At 38.1% G+C, this 15,950-nt stretch overlaps 1 pseudogene; it reads right to left on the bottom strand.

Moving 5' to 3' along the window:
• Window positions 1-7,133: 7,133 nt before the first annotated feature.
• LOC145284142 (5S ribosomal RNA) lies at window positions 7,134-7,252 on the bottom strand (annotated as a pseudogene).
• Between the last annotated feature and the right edge of the window lie 8,698 nt (window positions 7,253-15,950).

Below are 15,950 nucleotides of genomic sequence, written 5' to 3'. Positions count from 1 at the left end.
GAAAACCCCCAACAGGTGAATGCTGATTAGCTTGCACAGCCACTTTTTGATAAGCAACTGTACTCCTTTTTTAGGAGTGGTGGCTTCATTCTCCTCATTTTCTAGCCTTCTGTAACATCTTCTTTCGATGGAAAGGAAATAAATATCAAATCTCAGAGGAAGTTGTTCTGTAGAATACTATTTATATGCTTTAAATGCATAAACGAGTTTATGACAAAGTCTACAAGCAGTTTCTGTAACATACTATCATGCACGGTATACATGTTATTATAAATATACAACGGTGTTGTCTTGTAAGCTTTTCAAGCTCACGTTATTAAGTGAAAACCAATCTTTTTACAACACTATACGGTTGGATGACCTATAATCTAGAATAAATTAATATTAAATGTCACAAATTAGTAATATTGTAACTATTCAAGAATAATTGTCTTAATGACTTCTAAAATCGCTTAGTGTTGTTCTTTAAATTGAATCTTGTTAATTCTTTATTGCTGACTCAGAAAATCATTTGGTGTGTTAACTTAAAATGGTGCAGAAATAAAATAGCAAAACAAAAGCTTCAGTAGAGCGAATATTTTTTATCGGCCTGAAAAACAAGTTATATGTGAACTTGCATATTTTAAGATAAGTAGGTTAATGCTATACAAAAATATATTAAATGAAATAAGTAGTTTTGCACTGTAATTTTCAATATATAATATATTCTATACATATATATATATATATATATATATATATATATATATATTATATTATATTATATTATATTATATTATATTATATTATATTATATTATATTTACGGCAAGTTTAAAATGCAAAAGCAAAGTCGAAATATAAATATAAAATAATTTCAATGCTATCATGATATGGGATATATAAAAAAATGTTTCCAGTAAACGTAGCTGACAGTGACAGAAAATTTAAGCGTATGAGTAAAAAGACCGCTAACTGTCCTACGACAGATGCCGAGCAGGATATAATGTAAATATTATCAAAGCTTATGAAACAAAAGCACAGTTTGTGAAGCACGGATCAATAATTGGCGTAAATCGATATCAATACAGATTTGCATATGATTTTTTGGATATATTAATCAGTGAAATAGAGACATATGTGACTTGAATTTATATATAAATTCTCTGTTACCAACCACATGTAAAATTTGTCATACTAGGAATATCACCAAGCGATTCAGTTTAAGTTCTTATATAAGTTCTCTGAGGAATGTAGACTGTGTGAATAAAATATTAGACACTATATATTTCATGAAGAAATGTTCTTTATAGGAATTAAATAACTCTTTTTTTTTTTTTTTCATTTTTCTTAAACTTTTTCTTCTAGGGGATGGGACATCCAACCAGATGTCTGACATTTACCCCTATTTTAGTGAGTCCAACCAAGAGATCTTTTCAGGATTCTAGCCGTCCCTTTCAGTGCAATCGTTTGTATTTCACTTGCACTTGGTTCACCGGGTATGCTTGCTATGTACTTTTTAAAGTTCTTTTTCATAAGCCCAGTTGCACCTATGATGACTGGTATAATTGAAACGTCTTTTAATTTCCAATTTCGTTTCATATCATACATAAGTCCTTGATACTTTGTAATCTTTTCCCTCTCAACTCTGTTAAGCCCTGTATCATTGGGTACACTGACCTCTATTACGGTCGCTTTTTTGTTTGCTCTGTCCCAAATCACTATATCTGGTTTAACAGCTGCATTTTCAAGATATGTAGCAGTAGGGATTATGTAGTCATAGTGAATAGTGTAGTTGTCATTCCCAACTGTTCGTTCGGGTATATGTTCCCAGGAGTTTTTACTACACTGAATGTTGAGTTTCTTACATATCTTCCAGTGAAGGTATTTGCAAACTCCGTTATGGCGATCTGTATAATAACCGTCTCCAAGTAGGACTTTGCAACCAGAAATCAGGTGGCCCACACTCTCAACCTCAGTGCTACAGAACCTGCATTTATCATTGTTGCTTAGACCACACATCTTTTTGGAGGCGTTTGTCATGAGGCCCTGGTCTTGTGCAGCCAATATCAACCTCTCTTGGTCGTAATGGAGGGATCCTCTTTTGAGCCAGTCCAGGGAACCATCCCTATCAATATATTCTTGGGATAGTTCAGTCGGTAGGTATTTTGCCCGTTTATGGTTGGTCCATTCTTCTGTTTTAACACTATGGAACTGGCTAGTGTATTTTTTCCGACTTTTCTGGGCTATGTCAGTGGCAGGTTTGTTTGGGTTCTCAGTATCATTTGTAAGGCAATCTTTTCCAAAATGAGTGGCAAGTTGTGTTATAGATGTTGTGCTACTTGCTCGATTCTGATAATGGTCTTTAATTTTCATAAGCTTGGGGTTACAGGAACTTATTATGTACTGACCTATGCTGACGATTGTGGCTCTGTGTTGATGATTGACTTCCGAGAGCCCCATACCTCCTTCTCGCCTGGGTAGGTACAAACGAGGCATGCACTGATTTCGATAAATAACTCGGTACAAGGTTAGCATTTTCCTTGTCTTTGTGTCAAGCCAATTTATGTCTTTCTGAGGCCAGTCAATAATGCCAAAACTATATGTTAGTAATGGCATGGCAAGTTGGTTAATTGGCGTAATTTTGTTCTTGTTTGTGATTTCAGTTTTGCAGATTTTTCTTACCCGGCGTAAATATTCTTGGCTTAGTTTCTCTCTCATCTTTGAATGCTGGATGGACTCATTTTCATCAATGCCGAGGTATTTGTATGTTTCCTGTTCATCCAGTTCTCTGATTACACTATTTTCATCGTGCTGTATATTTTCAGTAGATATCTTCTTGCCAGCTTTCAGAGTACACATAGCACACTTATCCAGTCCGAGCTTCATTTTGATGTCATTAGAAAAAGTGTGGACAATTTTCAGTAGATTATCTAAATTCTTATCCGAGCTAGCATAAAGCTTAAGATCATCCATGAAAAATAAATGGTTTATTAACTTGGAGGATTCTCTTTGGCGGCTGTAGCTTAGATTATAAGCACCTTGGTAGCTCTTTAGAAGCTTACTTAGAGGATCAATTGACAGGCAAAATAGTAGAGGAGATAAACTGTCTCCTTGGAAGATACCTTTTTTTATTCTTATATTTGGGATGGATATCCTTCCCCCGTTATGGTTTAAGGTAATGGATGTTTGCCACTCCTTCATTTGGGCAGCTAAAATTTCTCGTATGGTCGGGTGGATTTTATATAATTCAAGGCATTTTAGTATCCACGAATGGGGTACACTATCAAATGCTTTCTGATAATCTATCCATGCCATATTTAGATTTCTTTTTCTTTTCCTGCAATCTTCCAAAATGGTCTTATTAATGAGCAATTGATCTTTGGTGCCCAGGCAGTTTTTCCTACATCCTGTTTGTTCCTCCTCAAGATAATCACCGGATGAAAGATGGTCATATATGCTGTCAGCTATTAATCCAGTGAACAGCTTGTAAGTCGTAGTTAGGCAGCATATTGGGCGATATTTGCTAGGGTTTTTGGTTTCTGTGCTTTTAACTATTAAGCTTGTATCGCCTTTTAATAGCCATGATGGTGTCGCTTCAAAAGCTTTCAACATTCTGGTGAAACATCTGCTATAATGATCATGCAATGCTGTTAGCTGTTTTAACCAGAAGTTAGATATGTTGTCGATGCCAGGTTTCTTGTGATTTGAAGCTCGTGCCAGCTTTGATCTTATCTTATCTGGCGTGATTTCTGGCTCTGGCATTTCTCTTTTATTTTTGTTTGCATTGATAATATCCCCGATCCACCGGGCCTCTTCGTTATGTACTTCCTCTTTTTCAAATAAGGGTCTCCAGTAATCGTCTAATTCCTGTTTACATGGGGAATCTTGGATTTTAATTTCCTCTCTTATTAGATTCCTGTAGAAAGTTCTGGGATTGTTTGCAAAAAGCTTATTCTGTGTCTTTGCATGAATCTTTGCCATGCGATGTTTAATTCTTTGGGCAATGGCTGGTATTTTGCCTTCCAGTTCCTTCACTATGCTTATTGTGATTCTTTGTGCTTAATAAAAATGTGATCATATATTTATTAAGGATGAGGTCATTATAACTATCAAAAGAGCAGTAGGCAATGGAAAACAAAATTCTCGGAAAAGCAAAATATTTATCAGTAAAAAAGCTTATTTATAAGACGGACCTGACGAATGAAAATAGATATAACCGCGAAAATATACCTTCAACAGAAAACCAAATTGTTACAAACATCCGCAATAAACAATGACTTCGGGATAAACTACTTAAAAGTGAAGAAAAACATTGGTGTAAATATAGACTTGCGAACCGTTAGAAGAGACGGGAATCCAAATCAGAAGTGAAAGCAAACTAATTCAAACAGATTCTAATAAAACCATGTTTGTTTCAATAAGTTAACCCATTGAGAACTGTGCAAATGACCACAGTTTTAACACGCAAACGAATGATAAAGATACAAACTGGATCCAGTATAAAGAATTTAAAGACATAAATCACGTATGATGTATGAACAAAAACTTAAGCAAAGAACAAGACCAAATGTGGCACTCGTTGTCAAAATAGACAGAAATATCACGCTGAAACTGTGAGCAAAACTAATCAACTACATCGGAAAAAGGTTGGAAATAATATTTAATATGAAGGAAAGTATAGTAATGTTTCTGAAAAAATATGGATAAAATGTAATTATTATTAAAGGAAGGACTTCCCTCTTACAAGTCAGATTATATTTTCTCGAGTACAGAAGGCAATGTGATACTGACGAACGACAGGTAAGTTAAAATAAGATGACGCTGCGTAAACTTAACTAAAATATAGAAAGTTCCAATAATTCTAAGGAAATGGAAGTGCTAGAGTTGATATGATCAAATAATCGACCACCCATGCGACTCAAATAAAGTGAGGTTGTACCAGCATCTGTTCCTGTCACAAGAACTGGTCATAGGCGGTAATGGAGGATGAAAAAGCCTAGGCGAGATAAGACTAGTTTTGGAATTCATGGGATGCTTATTGTCATTCAAATTCCAGAAAATTCTTCAGACGATTATTAGCAAGAATTGAATGCCACTCGCCAACCTCATATGAGAATACAATTTACAGATATAAACGAAAACTAAATATATACAGATGACCTGGAATTATTGTAACATAACAAAAAATAGACTCGTAATCCTAAAAACCATACCTAGAATATTTCGCGAGTACATTGGAATATGATTTGGAATGAGAAAACGTGCACTACCCATAAGCAAAGACCGTCTCGAAACACTGAAATATATTGTTGCTAGGAAATAAGTTCACTTGGTAAACATGTACCGACTAATAGGAAATCTTCAAAGCAGATATCATCAATTCAAAAAATTTTTTAAAATTCAAATTGAATACTAATAAAATTGATACACGGGTGCACAGTATTTTTAGTATGAGAGTCTGGCAATTAGTAAACTAGGAAAGATAATTTATATAATATCTGCATCAATGATTCAAGAAACTGATTAGGATAAAACATATATTTCACATGGAGGACAATACTGATCGACTCTATATTAATAGGAAAGTAGGCGAACAGTGACTGGTAAATGTTAAATGCCGTAGACGATGTAATAAGAAAAACTAAAGAAATACATAACACAAAATACATAGACGATGATTCGTCATAATGTCGATGGAAACCATTATATACGGGGAGCAATGATGTGAACAAAGAAAAAAAACAGGAATAGCAGCAACTGCATGGGATATTTAGAAGATATATTAAAGGATGTCTACTCGAGAAAAGATGGACATGTTTATGGAAAAGACAGTTGAAATGAAAAACGCTACAGATAAGCAACGCGATCAAAACAAATTACATAAAAGCAAAAGCAGACTAGAATCAGCAAAAAATAAACGCATAGATGAAACGGTAAACCACATAAAAAGTGAATGCAGTTAGTTTAAAAGGAATACAAAAACATATATGAATAGGTTGGGAAACTAATCCATTAGGAACTGTGCAAGCGACTGTATAAATACAAACCGGAAGACAGGATAACTGTTTAAAGAGGTTTCTTATTACTTCGATTTCAGATAATACCATCTGACATCATTTTCAACAAGAATGATAAAAGACTGCAGCATCAGAAACTATGGATATTTGGAAAGACTTGCCGTTCGGATTTTAGGGAACACAGCCTGTCTGTTGCTTGTGTAGGACCTCTGATAATGATTTGAAGAGGCTAATTTGCCACTCACATTCCAATAAAAACAAGGTTTGTCAAACGGCTGGTGTGAAAACACCATTAAAGGTGTAACAGTGATGGATACCAGCGGAAATTAAAAAAATCAGAGCGGATGTTCACTCAGAAAAATCACCTGATTTTTACAATAAGAGACAGCAGTAGCAGCAGCAGCAAAAGAGGTTTTATATTCTGGCATTTTTTTATTCTTTTATTTAATGAAAAACCTGGAATCTTTATTTGAGGGATAATATGTTGAAATCTTGTCAGGTTAAAGATCAAAGTGGTGGACATTAATCTATCGAATGTTATAATCAACTTTAGCTGTTAAGACACCGTTTGTCTTTGTTGCAAAAGTCGCAACACGAATTAATGCCAGGGATTAGTACATCATGTTTGATTTATATTTGTCTTTGACGAAAGTTAGACTTAAATCTGTATTCGATAATAGGACAGAACATTTTTTCTCTTGAAACGTATCTTATGACGTATTTGAAAACTTCGTAAAATGTGCGTGAATTTTATAACAATAAAACAAAATGAATTATGTAAGTGCATTATAAATCGCAAAATATACAAAATATAAATGTAAATACCTTCAATTCAATGGCCGTTAAGCAAACCAAACAATAATTTTATATAACGAAAATTCAAACTTTTAATGATTTTGCAGCATTAACAAATGATTCTTCTTTTGTTGCTGTTATCGTAAGAATCGCAAGTTGAATCATTAATTTTGCAGTCAGCACCAACCCTGTTCAGGGTTTAACCGGCTTCCTCCGAAGGAGAAAGTTTCATGGGAGTATGAAATTCACAAGCGGTTCCCAGTCGCATGTATATCTCCGTTAGGGGAGATGACGACGTTAAGTTTTTGCAACTTTTTGCAGGGAGGTGTCGACGTCCTCCTACATACAGCACCTGAACTTCCCAAATTGGTCACCCCTTTTAGTAATGACCAGGCTCAACGTTGCTTAACTTCGGTAATCTGACGGGAACCGGTGTGTCAACGTGATTATGCCGTATCATTAATTGCGTCGGAATAACCGATAGGTTATGGTGGACATATGCTTAAGAATCCCTGGTCAGTATACGTATTATTTCCGTACATTCGCTATAAAAAATAGCGTTGGAACGTGGCTACCGAGAGTAAAGAAGGCCGATGCACATGACAGCGTGACGTCATTATCAGATTCACTTGTAGGGATATGATCTAGGCTATCAGCAGCAGTTTCATCTAGTTTGCAGTTTGCTGTCTAACATGGTGTATTCTTGCGTTGTTACAAATTACCGGGGAAATTATCCAAAAGGCCCCAATGTACATATATTTTCTTATCCTAAACTTTCTCAATTTGGATACATGCAATTAGAAGGGAAAATTTTATTCCAACCAAATATAGTAAAATAAGTGATGTTATTTGTTAATAATTAAACTACTATTTAATTAGAACTGAGTACTTTCATAACGTTTGATAACATTATTAATATAAATTAAAGTACTTTAATAATGTTTGATAACATTGCTACTATAAATTACAGAAACAATACTATTTATTGCTAATACAGTAAATATTATGTTGATATATTGTAAGAGTATCTTGTGTAGGAGACGGGGGGTCTCGTCGTGGGCGACGAAGCGTTTCACTGAAGAACCACAGCAAACCAACAAACAATGACAGCCACGGCGCGAAGGTAACTAACAAAGCTCAGCTGACTGCACGAATAGAAACGGAACCCAACGGTCACTGTACTAATCGCCCCGAACGTCAGAACCCGACTGCCTCGCACCTCCAATGGACCGATTTTTATTTCTCAAGATGGCCTAGCTAATTTGCATCCCCGCGAGATCTCGCGCGATCCTGCGAGATTCCGTCTCTAATAAAAGCAGGCAGGCGCCATCTTGAAACTTTCTTCCGCTGCCCCGACCACAGGATCAGCCACCACCCCACACGCCAGGCACACACGGACCCTCTTGCGCCGAGGGCTACGGTTAGTCTCACACTCCCCCCTGGTCTCCAGATCACATACGTGACACGGCGGACGTGGCCGTTTGATTCGAGCACTCCTGCGGAGGGGTATTGCCGGGACTTCCTCATCGGAGCTCTCAGAAGTGGCATCGGAAGCATCAGCATCAGCATTAGAGCTCGCAGTTGAGTCATCAGGTCCATGGGGCACAGGTTGGATCCATCGCTCATCGTCGGATGACTCGCTCCTTCCACTGCTCGCAGTTGAGTCACCAGGTCCATGGGGCACAGGTTGGATCCATCGCTCATCGTCGGATGACTCGCTACTTCCACTGCTTGCCGATTGGTCAGCGCTTAGAGCGGGCCGGACATCCCTTACGTGGCGCGGAGTATCATCGACTAGTATGGCCTGTTCACTGATGACGCCGGTGACCCGCCCCCTCCAAAAGCTGCTGGTGCACCGGCCGCCGGGTGGCTTCACCCAGACGGTGTCTCCCACTTGGTACGTCCCCTGGGGTTCTCGTTGGTCGGGTAGACACACTTCAACGTCCTTGACGCGCACGTGGTAGTGATGAATCGTATCAGCGGGCGCACTGCCGCCAGTCACGGTGTCCTTAGGCGTTGTGTTGTATCTGTAAACTGCCTCCGCGATCGTACACTTCTTCCTGGCCGCGATCTTCTTCACGGTTCGGTGGCATCGCTCCGCTATGCCGTTGCCGCTCGGCACATACGCGCATCGGTGTCGAAGGCGGATCCCCCAGTTGTCCATAAAATGCCTAAATTCCCTGCTGCAGAACGCCGGGTCGTTATCCGTGAGGATCTCCTCAGGCGGCCCCCTTTCGTAGAATATGGATTCCAATTCGTGGATGACACTGGTGGAATCCTGCCTCGCTAATTGGCGCCAAATCGCGAACCTCGTTGGCCCGCAGTCTATCAGCGTGAGGAAGTGTTGGCTGCCGTAGTGGGTTATATCCATACCCAACCGACTCCAAGTCGCGTCCACTCCCAGCTGTCCTTTCCGCCATCTGGCTGGGGCGGGGTCGATGGACTGGCACGTTTGGCACTCCCTGACCACTGCTCTTACTGCGCTTTTTGGTATTGATGGTCTAGCCAACTTCACAAAGTAGTAGGTCCGTTGTACTCCGGGGTGCCCACTGTCGTGATGTATCTTCCTGATTTCGTCCTCCTCGACGGAGGCAGCACACAGAGGCAATGGCTTAGCTTCTTTCTTCATAGCCTCATACCATCTCCGTGGTACCCGAGTGAGCTTGTCGGCGAGGTTGTAATCCGAGGTGACGAGCACTACTTCTACGGACAGGTTGTACTCCGTCACCAGTTTTTTCACAGTCTCGAGCCTCCGTCTTATCAGCATTTCGCTGGCTGCCTTGGTGCGTGCCCTGGCCTTGCTCGTGAGTGTGTCCGACACCCAGTGGTGCACGCAAAGTGAGTCAGTGTGCACACGCAGTTTCTTCACTTCCCATTGAAGTGCCAGGTTAATGCCCTTTATTACAGCGTCGAGTTCTGCCAGGTTGATATGGGCAGCATCATTCGCCGGTCACAGCCAGCAGGCATCCTCAACTACGGCCCCATCTTTCTCCAAAACTACACCGATCGCTAGAGAACTTGCGTCCACCCACACGCTCAGTTCGTCTCCCTGCACGCACCAGTCCCCTGTGGCGGGGTCATTCTTTTTCACACTAGCGACGGTCTCCTTTAACAGTCGAACCAATAGTTCGTCGGTTATCTCATCGTCCCAGCCTTTGGTGACCGCATTTGCCCTCCTTTTTATGACGCCTGTCGCTGCACGAACCCATCCGCATACTGGAAGGTGCCCCACAAGTTTCCCGCACAGGGAGAACACGGCACGTCTTGTGTAAACGTCGGGTACGTCGGGAACTGCGGTTCCACGCCTCCACTTCAGGATCCCTCGCTCCTCTTGAACGCTCAAGCCCAATACGCGGGCACCATCCTCAAGCCGCTCAGAGTCCTTGCAGTTTAGACCAAACTCGGCAAGTTTGGATCTTACGCGCGAAGAGGACACGATATCTTCGTTCACGTATATATCGTCAATATACGCCGATGTTCCCTTTCTGATCCATTCTTCTTGTGACAACACGGCATTGACGATAGCCTTCATTATCTGGGGTGCTACGTTTAGCCCAAATCCGAGTCGCGTAAGACAGTATCTCTTCCCGGAAAACATCACTGTCTGGAAAGGCCACATCGCCTCGCCGATCCGGACCTGCAAGTATGCTTTTCTCAAGTCCAGTAGGGACACATTGGACCCCTGCCGGCGCCACTCTCGCAGCTTGCTGGCACAGACGTCGGCGTCTGCTGTGAACGCATCAACGTGCGCATTCAACTCACGGTAGTCCATTACCGGCCTCACCTTTGACTTGTTAGATTGGGCAACTGCCATCAGCGGTATCAGGCCCTTGGGGGGTCCAAGTTTGTCATAGGGGTATGGAATCAGCCAACCGTTCTTAATCCATTCACGGAGCTCGCTTTCGTATGCAGGCCTTATCTGGTCGGGCATACGGTACTCTGCCACTTTGTTTTGTAGTTTGGCCGGTTCCTTGTCTTCTGACCACCTCCAAGTGGCGGTCCACGCCTTCTGTTGGTCGTCGAATTCCGCACTGAAGTCCGGCTGGTCGACTCTTAGTGCTGCGCACACCGGGGGCCTATCCTGAAACTCTACAACGCCGGCGTGCGCATAAAGAATAATTGCCAATTTTTTTAAATAATAAATAAAACCTTTCATTGAGTATGTTCAAATATTTCAAAGTTCTATATTTTTTCTAAAGTCGGTTTGAAAATTATTCACCACGTGGCTATTAATGAAATTAGTCGTGACTGAGCGTTATATATTAAAATTGATTGTTTCTTTTGAAAATTATAAACAAATAATTTTTACATGAGAATATTTGTCCAAATTTTTTTTTTATTTATTTACTCCCCCCCCCACGAGGCTACAGTTAGACACAAGGTCGGTTTTTAATGTGGGAAAATTTAGCTCCCCAAAAAGGGGCACTCTGGATAGGAACAAAAATAAAATAAAAATTGTCCCGGTCATGAAGGATTTCTCCTCCACTGACCGAGGACAGAACAAATGAAGTGTAGCATCAGAACAGATACTACACTGTGATTATTATTATTATAAATGTTTGTTTATTATCTTTTCTTAGATTTTAACAATAGTTTACATTATGTTTTCTTTAATTATGTTTTTAGGAATGTGAAAATCATTTTCGGCCTGAGGATGTAATAAAGGAGAAGTCAAGATTCGATGATAAAACGTGAAATAAACACGCAAGATGAGAACATTAGTCCGAATAATCTCTAAAATTCCAAAAAATAACATTCAACCCATGTGATTTTTCTCTAAATTAAATTAAAAAATATTTCTGCACGAGTAACTTTTATTGTTTGTTTGTATTTAAATTATTTGTTTTATTTCGATTTTTTGTATTTTATCGTTTGCTTTCATTCTTAAAATTATTTATCGATGGTTTTTACTTTTAAAATTATTCATCGTTGGTGTGTTTTTTAATTCTTTGTTTCCTAACTTCATAATTCTGTTTTATCAGTATTAAATTGTATATTGCTTTAAAATTACTTAATTTTACATAGATAATTTTACATTTTTTTTTTACATAGGCATCACCACATTATCAAGGCCAAGAGGCAACTCAAGGATAAGGGTTAAAGAGTATACAGTAGAAATTGGACATTATAGTAATCATTAGTAATGAAAATTTGGTAAAGTTGATAACTTATATGGAACGGCTCATCAAGGACTTATTTACGTTAGACTTGAAGACAATCATATTGTAGTCAGCCGGAAAGCAGGAAAACGGAAGACAATTCCACAGGCGTGCAGTTCTAAGAAAAAAGCTTTGTTCATGGAATCTACGTTTAGGTTTAGGCACAGATAAATCATGGGGGGGGGAATTATTGATAGTGTTTACAGCTAGACGAGTGTTTCTTGTGAAAGTTTGGCGAGGGGGGGACCATAGATTGAAGCTCAGTCGAACACTTTCCATGAAAATAACGATACATCAGAGACAAACTCATAGATAATATTTATATTTTATATTGAATAAAGTTCAGTTTCAGTATTAATCGAACTATGTTCTTTTTTTCTTTTTAGAAATGTTTTATTGCTCTTTCTCAAATGACCCTCATATAGTACTGACAGTCTGACAAATCTTACCTACATTGCCTGCATGCATTTTTCAGTTAACAGGCCTTCTTCTTACTCTCGGTGGCCGTGATTGGAATCACTAAAGCAGGTTATGACCAAACATGAACGACTCCGTCATTGAATTGACGTCTTGCGTATATGTGAAGTATATTAGTACATACAAGAAAATAATATTGAATATATCTTTCTGTTCAATGTTAAACTAATAAACCTTATCAATTATTTGTTTTGGGTTAACGACATTGTGATTCTATACTGCAACAACCACGCGCGTTCTGATCAGTCGATCTACCGATTGTTTTGCTGATTCAACTGATTGATCGATATGCTTGATTGATCAATACGAAAAACAACATAACAACTAGAAAAACTGTGAATAATTACATAGAGCACATATCACATCATTCAATGAGCTTCAGACCTAATTAATAAAAGAAATCCTTTTAACCAAAATTCGAGTGCAACAAGATCATCTAATTACTTAGAATTATACGATCTGAGGAACTGATTTCAGAGCATTTCTGAAACTCTCTCGAATACTTGTAAGATCCAAATCGAACTTTGATTTATTTACAGAGAACAAGGAAATCATACATTATAGGATTGAACACGATCAACTATCAATATTTCAGGTTGGTAGTGGGAGGGTATTTGCCTTTTAGCGAAAGTTTCTATGGTGACACGCATGAATCGCCATTAGGAAAAGAAAAGTTACCCTAGTAGTAACTGCATTGGATTAGTGTTATGCCCCACAAATCCGTCATACAAATGACTCTTTCAGTTACATCCCAGAACGGGGTAATCAAGTGTATTGAGCAGGTTAAAGATGAAAACAAATTAGATACACCGATAATCCATGCATTTGTCAAACTGAAACATTCACTTTGGCTAGAAATCTTACCATCAATAAGAGTTGCTGCTTCTTAATATTGAAAAACCTAAACCAACTCATTTACTAATTCACTGGGTTTACAAATAAGTAAAGATGCCCAAACTACATGAAAATAGATGAAGATTGATGTCAAATTGATGACAAAGTTACATGTGAAGGGGTAACAAAAGACATTATAAATACTTAAATATATATATTTTTTACACAGTGATCACCACTTATCAAGGCCCGGAAGCCACTCATGGATAAGGATTATTGCAAGTACATTACGTTAGAGTGGAGATTTGATGAAGTGTTTACTTAAGGGGCGGTTCATTAGGAATTTGTTAACGTTGGACTTGAAGACATCCAAGTTGTAGTCCGGTGGGAAGCAGGCAGACGGAACAAAGTTCCACAGGCGTGCAGTTCTAAGAAAGAATATTATATTATTAATGAACATAAAGACATATATAAATATACAAGTTAGAAAAGCATTTCATCCAAGGCATGACAATTGTTAAAGAAAATGTTTTTACTATAGGCTCAAGGTACAAGATTCAATTTGAAATTTATTCATCTTCCTGGTGCACTTTTATAAATTTTACGAAGTAAGTTATAAAAATTTAATTTAAATTGAATCAAAACATTACCTTGGATTTATTTTATGTAATGTACATTCTGTTGCAATTTTTAAAAAAAGTATTGAAAATTTTATATATATATCATTCATTGATAGATGAAAGATAATGTTTTTAAATTCCGACAAAATGTACATCACATGAAATAAATCCAAGGTAATTTATTATTACACGTAGTAAGGCCAGGCGTATCAAATGAACAGTAGGTTATTTGATGTACGGGCGCGTTCGAAATGAAAGCTTTTATATTTACATCATCAATGCTCTGATCCCCATCTGGCATCAATTAAAATGAATCGCTCTCGTCTTGGGGAGGCCTCATGTTTTGATAAGCTTCTGAGCTTGACCTTTACTCCTGATCTTAAATCCGTTGCCAAGGCCGCTGAAAAAATGGTGGGATCTTTCTATCGATCCAGTAGATATCTCACTGCTGATGCAATTCTCTATCTATATAAGAGCCAGGTACATCCAAGGATGGAATACTCTTGCCACATCTGGGCAGGAGGTGCTTGAAAGGACATCTTGCCTTGAAAGAGTTCAAAATAGACTTTGTAGCCTCGTAGGAGATGTTCTTTTCTCTTCCCTGCAACCTCTTTCTTATAGAAGAGATGTTGCAAGTTTGTCTCTGCTTTATCCCCCTCCGCCAAACTTTCACAAGAAACACCTCTCTAGCAGAAAACACTATCAATAATTTATCCCACTATTTTTCTGTGCATAAACCTAAACGTAGATTCCATGAGCAAAGATTCTTTCCTATGGAATTATCTTCCGTTTTCCTACTTTCCAGCTGACTACAATATGGTTGTCTTCAAGTCTAACGTAAACAAGTTTATGATGAACCGTTCCATATAAGTTCACAAATTTACCGAATTTCTATTACTAACGATTACTATATTGTCCAATTGTCTACTGTACACTCTTTAACCTTTATCCTCGAGTGGCCTCTTCGCCTTGATAAATGAGGATGCCTATGTAAAAAAAATCACAATTGGATTATATTTGAATTTTGCATTTAAAACTTTAATTCAAGCCATTATATATGAAAATAATTTGATAGAATCAACATTAGATTTTCTGCAGTGCAATGTAGACAATCCAACGTATTGTGGACTAACTTCATGTTGGGAGACATGTGAAGCTTTTTCACTGTAAACAACGGAGGGTCGCCAGCGAGAGCACACACACACACACACACACACACACACACACACACACACACATATATATATATATATATATATATATATATTTCAAATTTGAATCAAATATACTCCATATGTCTGAGAGAGTTCATATATAGGGTTTGTTTCGGAATAGTTCTAATAAGTATCGAAAATCAATAATCAAAATCTCCAGATAAAGTAAAGTCTAATTTTGATAAAATCTAACATTTTTTTATACAGCCTCACATCACAAGTGCATTTAAGAAGTTTTCTCACATCACAAGCAGAAGGGTTCAGTGTATAAAATTAACAGTAGGTACATTGATAAGATTGAGTCACATTCGAAATCAATGTTTCTATTTAGAGCAATAGTAATTTATAATCAATGATAATTAATTTTCGCATTTTAATTATTAATTCAAGTAAATAAGCAAATAAGTTTATAAAATCAACAGTAGGTTTCTTACAATGCAATGTAGAATATAATGTATTGTAGAGTAAGTCATATCAGAGGGGCATGTAATTTTCCTCCTGGTGCATCGCGGTGAGTTCCAGACTATAATTGTTTTCATTGAAAGATTGGCGATTTCACCAATTTCTTTGACACTTACAGTATTGCCATCGATTTGACCCGGGCAACGTTGGGTCTTGCGCCTTTAACGTTAATAATATATGAATATATTGTAGATCATTTGTTTTAGTAAAATATGTATATTGAACAGAATGTAAAACGCATATATGCTTCACCTCTTTTTCCTCTCACGCGTTACAGGTTCGAGCCTTCTTACTACTCCTATTTTTTTTGGGGGGGGGGACTCGCATTTTTTTTCTTCTTTTTTTTTTGCTCAATCAACACCCTTACACACACCTCCATTTTCTTTTCTGT

Source organism: Euprymna scolopes, chromosome 8 (genome assembly GCF_053919585.1).
Source record: "Euprymna scolopes isolate OS-2025 chromosome 8, ASM5391958v1, whole genome shotgun sequence".
Taxonomy (NCBI): domain Eukaryota; kingdom Metazoa; phylum Mollusca; class Cephalopoda; order Sepiida; family Sepiolidae; genus Euprymna; species Euprymna scolopes.
The sequence above is the reverse complement of the archived record's forward strand: the minus strand, read 5'-3'. Positions and strand labels throughout refer to the sequence as shown.